Source organism: Pteropus alecto, unplaced genomic scaffold, assembly GCF_000325575.1.
Source record: "Pteropus alecto unplaced genomic scaffold, ASM32557v1 scaffold76, whole genome shotgun sequence".
Lineage (NCBI taxonomy): Eukaryota > Metazoa > Chordata > Mammalia > Chiroptera > Pteropodidae > Pteropus > Pteropus alecto.
In genome coordinates this window covers 6,359,110-6,372,800 of record NW_006443138.1, presented here as the reverse complement: position 1 = coordinate 6,372,800, position 13,691 = coordinate 6,359,110, and positions in this window count along the sequence as shown.

The window sequence follows — 13,691 nt, the reverse complement described above, 5'->3', positions numbered from 1 at the left end:
TTTGGCTTATACATTATTTAAAAATGTTTTTCATATAAAAACCTACATTTCTAGCATCTCTTGAAAAACTATCAACATTTGACAACATTGGGTCCACATTCTTGCGGGGCAACAGCTGACTGGAGCTGAGAAGCAGCAGCTCCTTTTAGGCAGGGGAGGGCGTATGCATTTCATCTGCCCCGGCCCCCACCATTCTCATTTTTTTTTTTTTTTTTTTTACAGTTGGTCATCTTCATTTGCTTGTTATTCTCAGGCCCTGGGGGCCATTTGAGTTTTCTTTCTTCTGGTTATTTTCTTTTATATTTTTTTCTCTTTTTGTTTTAAAACAATTCTAACCCAACATTTCAGGTCCACAGCTGTACTTTTTGTGGGTGGGTGTGGTGGTGGTAACAAAGGGTGAGTGTCTCTCTGGTTTCTTGCTGGAGAAGGTGGGAGAGTGGCGTTCTTTTACTTCGGACTTCTGCTCTTTGCTGCCAGGTATATCTGAAATTTAAACAAGCTCTACATCTAGATGATTAATTTCCTTAAACAATTCCTAAGTCTATTCTGCACGTTATTTATACAACGTTGGCCATAGTCCTATGAACTAATAAAACTGACTTCATTATGCTAATAAGGTACTTCCTTCCTCTTTGCTTTCACACATTGCTTAACAGCGAGGAGAGCCTTGTAAAGCCCAAGTCACTCGTCCTTAATCCTCGTTTCCCTTTTGGCCCAGTCTTTGCCTATGACCCAATCACCATGACATTATAAACATATCTCCATGTTATTAAAGTTATTTATGAAAATAAATTTTAGTGGTTGAACGATGTTCCAGGATGTGGATATATCACATTTTCCTGATCTTTTTTTCTAATGGGTGAGGGCTCAGTGAGAATCAGGTCCAGTGGGAAGGGAAGACATGTCCAATACGGGGAAGAGAGAAGACAGAGGATGGTGGGGACAGGGTACCGGTAAAGAGACTAAATTGGTTGTTTTCAGAGGCAGAAGTCTAAGATGACAGTCTAAAACTAGAGTTCCAAAATCAACAGGTTAGTTGACAAGTGGGGCCAAAGCACATTATCATAAACCTACAAATTAGTCAGGGAACAGATGACCAAGAGTAAGAAAGCCAGTAGATGGGAAAGTGAATCTGTTGTAACTGGTGAGTGGGGGTGAAGTCACAATTTGCATTTTTTGTTTTTGTTTTGTTTTTCTTTTTAAACGAGATTCCCATTCCTGATAGGTAAATTTAAGAGAGTTGATTCAGGGTATACAATAATTTATAATTTAGCCATTCCCCTAAAGTTGAGCATTTAGGTATTTCTACTTTTCCACTTTATAAATCATGTTGTGATGAAAATCTCAGTGCATAAAACCATATATCTTTGATGATCACATCAGGATAAATTTGTGAAAATTTAAGAACTTATTCTTTTTAAGAATACTGGGATATACTGGCAAAATGTTTCCATAAGTTTTGCTTGCATTTATATTCCTATTATCAGTGTTTGTATGCTCTGATTTGACGCCTTTATATTAATTTGGTCCATTCAAAAGCTGCCAGTGGCAACTGTATTCTATAACCCGAATTTTTCTAGGCTATTGGCTTCACACTTTTTTTTTTTTTTGGCCTTGATCCACAGTGAGAAGTAAATTTTACAAAGTGACTCAATATATATATGTGTATAACCAAAACAAATGTTTCACAAAACACTCACTTGCCCTTCCTCTATGTGATATATTCTGGTAAATCTATTGTCTTCTAATTTAATTTTGAAATTAAGCCAATCATGACCCATTAAACTGACAGAATAATTCTCTAATGGGTCATTACTCTCAGGTTGAAAAACATCATTCTAGGACAATTTCTGTGTTACAGCTTGACTTGTTAGGATTTCAGCTTCTCTCTTTTTCCTACTCATTTAATCCTCAGAGTTCCATTCTTCAATAATCCCATCATCACCCTCTGAAGCATGACTTCCAGACTACACTCTCAGTCTTGGGCACCCAGTGCCTGTTATGCCCTATTCAGCTCCCTTGGGGCCTGTCTTGGGCTAGCATGATGTCTTCATGGTTTCCTCTTGACAGGGATGAAAAATTTGAAAGGAAATGAAAGTTCTTGTCTTATTACACATGGCATTGAGCACCATCATTAAAAAAAGAAAGATCTTGACTGGACTCTTCTCCCTCTGGATAGCCACATGTTGACTCTCTCATTTTTTTCAATCTCCTCAAATGTTAAATTCCCAGAGAGATCTTCCCTGACTGTGGCATCTCTAATAGAACCTTGGCCATTTTCTGTCCCCTCACCTTGCTTTAGCTTTTCTTTGTAGCTTTTATTGAGGGTTTGGCTACACTTTGCTTGGAATCATAGAATGTAAAAGCAGGGAGAGATTTAGAGGCCAGATTTGCTTCAATCCCTAATTTTACAGGGAGAAAATTCAAGCTTAGAGAGGTAAGTAAACATTCCATGACAACCTAACTTGCTTATGGCAAAGATAAACTAGAAACCAGATGCCCGGATATTTGTCCATTCCTTGCTGGTTTATGGTACTGTCCTGGTCCATGCTGTGGCAGTTATAATGATGTTTTGGGGGGGCTATTTTTGTCTATAATAAGCTTTTTGATGCATTGTGTTAGATTGTATTAGACTTAGTAATAAATAGTAGTGTGAAAATATTCTGATGTTTCTCGCTGGAAGCATACATTAGTCAAAAGGGCTTTATCGTGCTCAGATTTTTAGCATCAGCCTCCTTACTCTTTGTTCCTTTGCTCCCCTGACCTCCTTTCGTTTCATTTTACACAGAAGAGAGCTGAGGCTTAGAGAGGTGACATAGATATCACTCCAAATAAACTAAACTACAATATCAAAGGGAAAATGTTAAATACAAAGGTCCAGAAGACTGACTGAGGTTGGTAGCCAGAAATTCCATATAGGCAAAGACTTGAGTTTAAGGTTCTGACAAGGTATGAGGTTTAAGGGCAAATGGAATCAGGAGAAGGAGACAAAGCCTTGTGTCACAGGATTTGATAAAAGAGACAGAGGAGTTACACAGCAGCACAACTAGGGGTCAATTGTCAGTTCTGGGAAAAATCTTCCAGAGTAGGGGGTAAGGTTGGTTGGATGTCTAATCTTTGATGAAAAGTTTTGTACCTGCAGCAGTTAAGTCTTTTGGGGACTTTTAGAAGTGCTTCATGCAGTACTTTTCTGTCCCAAACACCTTCTATTTTCCCTAAATGCAAAAGTGTTGGTAATTAGTGGAAATTTTAATTTTAATTTTGTCAGTCTTATATCTGTTCACTACCTTTTGACAATGACATTAATGGTTTCCATTTGGTGAGTGGTTTCTCTCTCACTGGTTACATTCTGGTGAGATTGTTAACTGAGATGCCTTGATCGCCCCTAGACACTGGGAAAGATATAAAACTCAAGTGAACTTAAGTGGGTGCTGCCCCTGGAACCTGAGTCTTGATCTGTGTGACAACAGGAAACTGAACACATTTGATGCTCACTATTCTAGTGGCAAAACTGTCTGGACGATTTCAATAATCCTGCTACATAGATCCCGAAATGGCCTTACTATTTGTCCTTTGTTGGGCCTAGCTCTACAGCCTTCCCTTTGATTTTGTGAACTCTTCTATATCTTTCTAGTAAATATCTTTTTTTTCGCTTAAGTTAGCAAGAATAGATTTCTGATGCTGACAACAAGAACCTTAATTAGTACAATAGGTAGTTTAACTTGGGAATTTCAATTCCTGCTTTCCACCAAAACTATACTAATGGGCATGTCAAAAAACATTTGTTCATCATCCACAATATGTCAGGTGGTGTGGCAGGGGCTTTCATCTATGTTATGACTCTCATAACAATACCACGATTAAAGTCATTTAAAATGTTCCCCAGTTTTAAAAAATTATAGTAAAATGCACATAATATAAAATTTACTATTGTAACCATTTTTAAGTATACAGTTTAGTGGCATTAAGTATTTTCATATTGTGCAACCATCATCACCATCCATCTCCAGAACTCTTCATCTTACAAAACTGAAACTCTATGCCCATTAAAAAATAACTCCTTCTTCCCCCTTCCCACAGCCCACAGTAACCATTATTCTACTTTAGGTCTCTATGAATTTGCCTATTCTAAGTATATTTTGTACAAGTGGAATCATACAATATTTGTCCTTCTGTGTCTGGCTTCTTATACTTAGCATAATGTCTTCAAGGTTCATCCATGTTGTAACATGTCGGAATTTCCTTCCTTTTTAAGGCTGAACAATAATCCATTGTATGTTATACCACATTGTGCTTATCCATTCATTTATAGATGAACACTTGGATTGCTTCTATGTTTTAGCTATTTGTCAATAATGCTACTGTTAACATGGGTATACAAATGGAGAGAACTTGCTTTCAATTCTTTCGAGTATGTACCCAGAAATAGAAAAATAGTAATTCTATTTTTAATTTTTTGAGGAACTGTCATACTCTTTTCCACAGTGGTTGTGCCATTTTACATTCTCACCCATAGTGCACAAGGATTCCAGTTTATCCATATCCTTACTAACACTTGTTATTTTCTGTTTTTGTGATAGTAGCCATATTAACAGGTATAAGGTGGTAGCTGTTATTTAATTTTAGGTGCAAATACTGAAGGTAGGTGAATCACTTGAGGTCACATAGCTTGTAAGTAGAAGAGCTGAGATTCAAATCCATGTCCAGGGGTCTTTCAGTGTGCTGTCCCTTATCCTTTTCCCTAATTACAATACTTCTGTTAGAAATCTAAAGGTATTTGATAAAGCTAAATTTGTTTTTTAGAAAAGTCTATCAACTATTAGGAAGATTTAGGAGTTAAAAAATTATGCTCAGTCAATATCACAGAAAGCATGTGCCTGAACTATGATAGACTCCCACAAGATTTGTGGAGTTATAGTGCTTCATGACCATAGAGATTAATCAACTTTCTTATCTTATACGTAAGAAAATGGAGGCCAACAAATTTCCCTATTGTCAAGTATTACTGAAATTACCACTTGCCAATAATGAGGTTTAGATCTAAACCAGTTTAGTTTATTTGTGAGACAGGTGGAACTGTGTAAATTTATATAGCTCAATTAAAATCACAGAGCTGAAAGGGACCTCCAGGTCTCTTATAATAATATATCCATCTGCCTTTATCATGGCAAGTTTGAACAATATCAGCAGGCTGTCTTTTTCTTTATAGCTTTCTAAGAAGGCAATTCAATCACTTCCCTTTGTGAAGCATTAGAGTGTCTTTCACACCTTTCAATCTAATGACATTTTTACATGTAAATGTGGAGCACTTCTATGTCTGTTTAAAAACTAACATATTCTATTTAAAGGTGTTTAAAATAGCTATTTGAAAATTAGACGCAGTATTAAAAGTAAATTGAAGTATTACTAGGCAACCGAAAGGGTTGTAATAAGTAACCTTGAGTATACTTTCACAATTAGAAATAACATAAGCCCGAGGTTTGAAAAGTCAGTAAGTAGGGAGAAAGACAGTCGTATTAAAGGAATGTTTTCTCCAACCTGAGAAAAGAACAGTTATAGAGAGATGCACAACATAACACAAACTTGTTAGACCCATTTTAGGATGCTCTATAACTCACTTTGATGAAGCAAATGCTCATCGAAATCCTCTCATATGTAAGCTACTAAGCAAAGAGCTTTGAGAATAAAAAGACAACTAGATGTAATTCCTGACTTCAAGAAGGTTGAAAACTAGTTAGGGAGATAACATACATATGCAAATATCTCTAAAATATATCAAGTAGAAAGTGGCTTCAGGTCCATAGAAAGGCACTGCAGGTAGGGCCGGGCTACACCTGTCTGGGGAAATCAGGGAAAGCTATTGAGCTACATTTTAAAGGATGAATACGATTCTGACAGGCAAGAATAGGGGAAAGGGTCTGTACCCAGAAAGTACAGTGTGACTTGAGGCCTAAAGATGAGCAGTGTCTCTATATAAACTTTCTGTTTCAAGTCTTACACATACTTTAGGGCCTGCCCTATTCTCTTTGGAATCTCCCCCTCCCCACTTTATTTCTCTATTAAATTCCTAATTACCAAGGGCTTATATAAAATATTTAAAATGGTTGTGTTAAAAGGGTGAGATTACTGGTAAACTTATTCTCTTTCTTTTCTTATTTTCCAGTTTTGTTTTTCTTTGGAAATGTGATTATATTACAGAACAATTATTTTTTTAAAAAAGATATGGTACATACCTCCCAAGGCCAGCTCAAATCTTTGTTCCTCATAACCATTTATGACTACCTTATAATGTTAAATTTGAATTGGAAGTGTTAATACAAACTCGGGTTTAAGGTATGTATGTATATATGTATGTGTACATATGGACTCTATTCACTGTTAGGGTCTAGAGGCAATAATACTTCAGTAGAAAAAGCACACCTAGTGCATAGATGTTGCACTAAATATCATTTTCCACTAAATTGAGCCAAGGCTCTTTGGTGAACATCTGGGGCAAGGAAACAAACTAGCTTAGTTGAGCCTAAGACAGCCCATAGTTCCTGAAAAAAAAAAAATCCTCCAGGGCTAACAGGAGCCTATTAAAGAGTCAGCTTGAAGAAGCTCCCACTGCTAAACTTGGGCATTAAAAAGATAAAGTGAAAAAATAAAGAGAGAGAGAGAGCGAGCATGCAAAGAAGGAGAAAAACGAGTAGCAGCAGTTCTTACTCATTTGGTGGTTACTTTTACTTTGACGATTGTTATATAAAGGAAAAGAAGTAAACATTTACCTCTTGTTTTTAGGAGAAATTGTTTTTTTCCTGTTTGAGGAGAGAAAGAATTTTCCCCCAAGAATGTTTTAATTTGAAACCTATGAAATTATTGATATTTGACAATTTTTAATGCACAAAATTTCACTGTGTTCAACCAAATATGGAATGAAAGAATTAGATAAATCAACACTTTGCAATCTCTATGAAATAATCGATTCAGATAGGAGTCATTAATGGATGCTGAAATGATTACTAGAGGAGTTGTTGGGGGCAAAAGAATATTCTCATGGTGCCAAAGGGTCTCCCCTTGGGTTACTTGCTGATTATGAAAGTAAATGCACACCCTTTACATTTCAGTGGTGAGCTCTTGCTGTCATCACTTTAACCAAGTGGTAAAATTTAGCTTTGCTAATAGACCTAATACATTGTTTTTCCTGATGTGATTCAATCTGAAATTCACAGCATAACCTATGAAGCATTCTAGCCAAAAATGTTTGAATTGTATATTGCTGATTCTCTATGGCTTTTACAAATCCATTTGGTGCCTTTTCTATCCTGCTCTATGTCCCTGGAGACATCCCTCTGCAGAATCATCCAGGCTCCCTTGCGTTTTGGCTTCTGATTAGATTTGGCCAATGAGGAGGCTCTAGCAGAAACTTGGAGGATGAAAGAGAGAGATTTAGGGTATTTATTCCCTACGATCTCACTCCCCACCTGGGTATACTTTTGGCAGTAGCTGTGTCCTTTTACATTTCTGGCTCCTTTTGGGGGCCCCTCTTCCAAAGTTTCAGTCCTGGGCGGTACTTCTAGAGTGCTTTACCACCCTTGTCATTCCTTATGCCTGCTCACATGTCTGCAAATAGTCCATTCACTTAACTTCCTTCAACTATACCCTTTGAGTGTGCCATCTGCTTTCGGTCAGGCCTCTGATTCAGCCTGAACTCAATCAGGCTTTTATTTTTAACGGGATACCAAGGCTAGAAAAGCAAGTTAGACAACACTTTGAGATAACAATCAGACAAATCCAGAATTTGAAACCATTTACAAGACAACGGGTCTGGTGTCTTCAAAGGTCAATATCATTTAAAAAAAAAAAAAAAGTGAGAAAACCCTTCTAGCTTAAAATAAGCTAAAGAAACATAACCACCAAATGCAATGTATGAAGTGGTTAGTAAAACCCAGTTAGTTTGTTTTTCTGAGCAATGGGAAAATTTTAATATTGGCTAAATTTTAGAGAATTATTGCTAATATCCTTAGATACAATAAAAATATTGTGGTTTTTAGATAAATGTCGTTTTTAGATAGGTGCATGTTGAAGTAATTAGAGTGAAGTGTTATAGTGACTGGAACTTCCTTTAAAATGCATAGTGAAATATTTAGATAGATAATATATGGCAGAATATTAACAGTTGTTAAATCTAACTGATGGGGATATGATGTTCATTGTACTATTCTTTTAACTTTTCTGTATGTTCAAAAATTTCATAATAAAATGGTGGAAAACATTAATAAAGAAAACAATTTCTGTAACCACCTACCCAGCAATGATTTCTCCTTTTTCCAACTGTCTGTAGCTTTTTGCCTCATACTGCTCATTTGCTTCTTGTATGTGCCTCTCCAACTAGATTGCACTTTGAAGCTAAGGACTGAGCTCTGTACTTCTTTTTATACCCTACAGAGGTTCGTATAAAAGCTTTTATATATTTAAGCCTAACTCTTCATGGCAAACATAAACATATGTGGTCAGAAGTTTTCTATGTGCATTAATGGAAGGGAAAAAGCACCAGAAGTTGGAAGAGATGCAGAGAAGGGAAATTTAGACCCTTTCTTGAAATTATCAGAAAGTATGCTTGAGGTCCCTTTCTGGGGTGATGAAAGTCCCAGTGAAGACAGACAGCATAGTGTCTGACGCTTCACAATATCATTGAAAGTTCTGCAACCTTAGACAAGCCTTTGGAGGGACTGACTCCAAAACAAGATGAGTTCAAACTTAGAGTCTACTCAAGCCAGAGAGAAAACCAGAATTAGGTAAAGCCTAAACTGAGAAAGCCTAAACTCAGGTGAGTTCAAACTTAGAGTCTACTCAAGCCGGAGAGAAAACCAGAATTAGGTTAAGCCTAAACTGAGAAAAGTTAATTTTGAATGAACTGCTTAACAGGATCTAGTCTTGTATTTATTTAATTCAATTTAAATTGCACGTCAAAACATAAAAAATTAATGTAACTATCTTCCTCGCTAACATTGAATCCTTTTTGAATATGAATTTCTTTATAGAAAAAGCATTATCAAGTGGAAACAGAGGACAATTTTATTCATTCAATAGTGTTTAAAAGAAGCCAGGGTTGTTTTGTTTTGTTTTGTTTGTTTGTTTTACCACATGGGTAAATTGCAGGCCTAGAACCTAAGAAAAATTGCCTCTTAGTGATTTCTGTTGTTGTCTTTCATTTACTTCTAGTGAGCTAGTCTTGCAAACATGTCAGCTGTCATAACCCACATGCCCTGTAAACCTGCTGGAACCTCCACCATGCCACCCAAAGGCTATCTCCTACCTTTTTTTCCTAGCTAAGAGAAATTAGATTTTCAGATATCAGTCACCTAATATGTTTCAAGGGAGTTGTCATAACTTTATCAATTTGCCAATCTTTGGTTGAAACACAGGCATGTGACACACTCCAGCCAAGGAGGTGGGGGTGGGCGATCTTCTGTAAGCCAGAAGTTTCTTTGCTCTTCAGAAAATATGTTTTTGAGAAATAGACCCTTTCTGTCTCTAGAAATTGTTGTGTGACAATGTGATGTGGTGTTAACCTATCTCCCAAAACAAAAAGTCCTGATTTGTAATGTTTGCCTATTTCCATTTCTGTGGTGTAAATTCTGTCAAGATGGCCAATTTTAAGCTACCAATAGCTCGACAACTGGCTGGCAAATTTAGCAATTGACTCTCAGGAGCCCATGGGGGCTGACTCTAGCCCACCACTCATTGTTTCTAGCTACTGTGCCCACCTTGTGAAGGGGGCAGGCAACAAAGCGGGAATGACAGAGAAGAAACATGAGAGACTACAGGTCCTTAATGACACCCTGAGCCACAGAATTAACCAAGCCTCGAATCTTCCCATCTTTGGACTTCTCGTGACATAAGTTAATAAACATATTTATTCTTTAAAGTGGGTTGAGTTGGTATTTCTTGTGGTGAATCTGACCTCAATCTAGCTGGTACAGATGTCCATGGGGTCCCATCTAGTGGATGGAGGGGAGCACAGCAGGGGCAAAACTTTGCACTGGATAATGCTAATACTTAGTGGTCACAAGGAAGGTGTGTATGTGTGTGTGTGTGTGGGGGGGGGTGTCTTGTGTGTGTGGGGTACTATCCAGATGAAAGAGAACTCCAGCCAGTTGCCGAGAGGAACAGGATGGTGATTGAGGGCCAGCCGTGCTGTCAGTGCCCTTGCCAAGGAGGCTGAAGTTCAGGGTAATGGCAATGCTCCAATGAGAGCAGGCACCAGGAAGCGAGTCGGGAAGTCAGGCAGAAGCCCAGGCTTGGGAGGGGCTGCCTTGCCAGGTGCTGCACCACACAGTGCTTTACAGCAGAGAGAAAGGGAAGGCCTGGGAGGAAGGGCTGAGCACAGAGAGCGGCAGCAGTATAATTCAGAATTCTAGACTACTCACTCATCAGCAGGTTAGGTAAATAGCCAGCCAGGCAGAGTCAGAATTCACTCAGGTGCTAACCAGTTGTGATGGAAAGTTAGGGGTTTTCAGTGACTGCCATGGATCTGACTGAGAAATACAGAAGGACCCAGAATCTTCTCCAAAGTTGCCTCAGCATATTTTCTTGGTAATATTAAAGAAATACTGCTTATATTCTTCACTAGACCTTGAAAGAGGGGTGTCTTCCCCCATCTCACTCCAGAGTCACCACCCCAGAGTCACAGTCTCTGAGGTCCTGAAATTTGCCACCGAGACTGGCCTTCTGAGAAGTGCTTCATCTTCCCTGTGTGGAAACATCTGTTTGCCTGCCTGTGGTAGATGCAGTTTCATACTTATTATGAAATGTCTTCACTTATCGTGTGAATGTCTTCTGTTACTCATTTACTCTTTTCTTTATTTTATTTTCCCATCCATCTAATAACTTATCCACTTGTCCATTCTTGTTTAGCTCAGTCCCATTCATTAAATAACTACCGAGGAAGGACTTTTATAATTGAATTGTATGGAAGAAGTAGATTCAGAAAGAATAAAAGGTGATGTGTCAACAACATTCTCTGGGGATTTTCAGAACATTACTTTATTCTCTCACTCAGTTGGGAAGCCAAAGGGCAGGAAACTTGGCTTCCTTTGCACTTTGTTACTGCTGGAAGTCATGGTTAGTAATCTAAATTTTATTCAGTGGGGTGAGTTCTGTGACAATATCATTATCAGGGAATAATTAAGGATCAGATCAGACAGGAGAGAAAATCTTCAAAAGTTCTTGCAGGTTCACACTCCTTTTCCACCTGTCCAGTAAAGTTTGGCTTGTTTAAGGACTTTCTCCCCGTTAAGAGAAATGTTTCAGAGAATGTATAAAAGAAATGCTTTTCTGAAATTCAAAACCTATCACAATTAAAGTCAAAAGACTATTATAAAAAGAATTATTTGCAAGTCATTTAAAAGACAAGGACTAGTTTTTGCTTTATATGGAAAAAGCTCCTACAAATCAATAAGAAAAAGACTAACAACTCTACAAAAATGTGCAAATAAAAGGTACATAGAAAAGGAAATACAAATGTTTCCTAAACATATTAAAAGATAACTAACTTCATAATAAGAGAAATAGAAATTAAATTTACGCAGACACCATGTCTTAGAAAGAAATTAACATGCTGTGTTGGTAAGGGTGTGAGGAGACAGGTACTCTCACACTGATGGGAAAATAAATTGGTACAATTTTATGAAAGGTTACTTGGAAATATCCTTCAAAATTATGAATATCTGTATGCTTTGATAAGTCAAAGCCAGTTCTAGGAATTTATCCTACAGATTTATTGTCACATATAGGTTATGACAAGTTTACAAAGTTATACATTGCAGCATTGTTTTTAATAGCAAATATTGGAAATGATCCAAATACCTATCAATCAGGGATTAGTTAAATGAATTATAGCATATCCACAAGATGGAATATGATGCAGCCATAAAAAATGAGGATGATTTTTACGTATATACATTGAGAGATCTCCAAGGTATTTTGTTAAATAAAGAAAAATTAAGGTGCAGACAATGGAGTACAAAAGGGGAGAGAAAGAATACTTATACCAGATATGGATATGCTTGTATATACATAAGTCCAGAATGATATCCAAGAAATTAATAATATTCAGTTCCTTCGTGGAGAGGGATTTCGAGCCTAGGGCATAGGGTAGGAGAGAGAATTTTTCCTTTACTTCATATCCCTTTTGGGTTTTTTTGAGAATGCATTGCCAATTCAAATTAGTAAATATTTATTTTTAATAAGACGAGTGCTCTGGCATGGACTAAATCTGGAATGACCTAAATTTACCCAATCTGTAGTACATCTTTAAATTTTCCTTTCAGCCTCTTTTATTATTGACTTCAGTGGCCATTCATCCACCATTTATGCATTTTCCCTGCTCTTCTAGGTGCCATATATTTCCTCTCTCTGCTTCTCAACTTAGTTTGTCTCTTGATTTCTCCTGCAATTGTCAGGTAACAGCCCTTCCTGTCTTCTAGCTAGATATCATTCCTTTGACCTCTTCTTCTATATGCCAGACCTGGAGCAATCAGTCATCAATTCTTATTTAACACTCTCTCCCCTAGACAATAGAAAATAAAGTCATGGTTGGGAGTTAAGGGAAAAGCTAGTTTTTCTTGTGGGAACCAGGCAACTGACAGAGCAGGAGTTAACAACCTGCCCTATATATGTTGCTAATAATGTTATTTTAAGAGCTGGAATTTAGAGAGGGTAAATGTACATAGAAGAGCAAGAATTGGAGGTTTGGGTTCAATTTCTTGCTCTGTCATTTACTGGTTCTATGACGTTAGACAGGTTTTCTTAGCCTTACTTTTCTCTCCTATAAAATGAGTTCAATAATGGTAAATGTGGCTAAATAGTGGGCCACCAAAATCTATTCTTGTTTTCTTTTGTGGTAATAGACTGAAGCTGGACACATGGCTACTAACATATTTCCAAGTCTGCCTTGCTGTTACAAGTGGCCAAGGGACTAGTAATTCCCCATCAGTGGAAGTGCTGTGTGACACGTTTGGCTCTGAGACATAAGACTTCTTCATGCTCTGTCTCCTTCTTACAAGCTAGAACCAAGAGCACCCTAACTTTGACTGTGGAAAAGAGAATAAGATCATAGAGATGGCAGAGTAATGACTTGAGAAGAGCCTGGGTCTCTAAATAAACACATGGAGCACAGCTGCCTGCCCACTTTTAGATGAGAAATAAATTAACTTTGACTTCAAACCACTCCATTTTGTTGGGTCTCCTTGTTATGACAGCCTAGCCTTACCCCAGCTAATATACTTATGACTTTTTATGTTGCAAGTAATAGAATATCCAATTCAAACTAGGTAAATAAATAAATGGTATTATTTGATTCCCACATAACAGAAAATTTAAGAAGTAAGGAAAACTTTAGAGTTGTTTGATTCAGTCAGTGTTCAATGACATTGTCAAATAATTGATTTCTTTCTATCCTTTTGTTCTTCCTTTTCTGGAGACAGCTTCATGTTCTGGCTGGTTGTCGTGAATGGCGATGTCAATTCCAGGCTTTATATTAGCTCACCACACCTTTCAAGAAAAGAGAGAGAGAGAGAGAGAGAGAGAGAGAGAGAGAGAGAGAGAGAGAGAGAGAGAGCGCGAGAGAGAGAGAGGGAGAGAGGGAAGGAGAAAGGGAAGGGGGGAAAGAGAGAGAGAGAGATTGGGAGGGGTTGAGAGAGATTGAG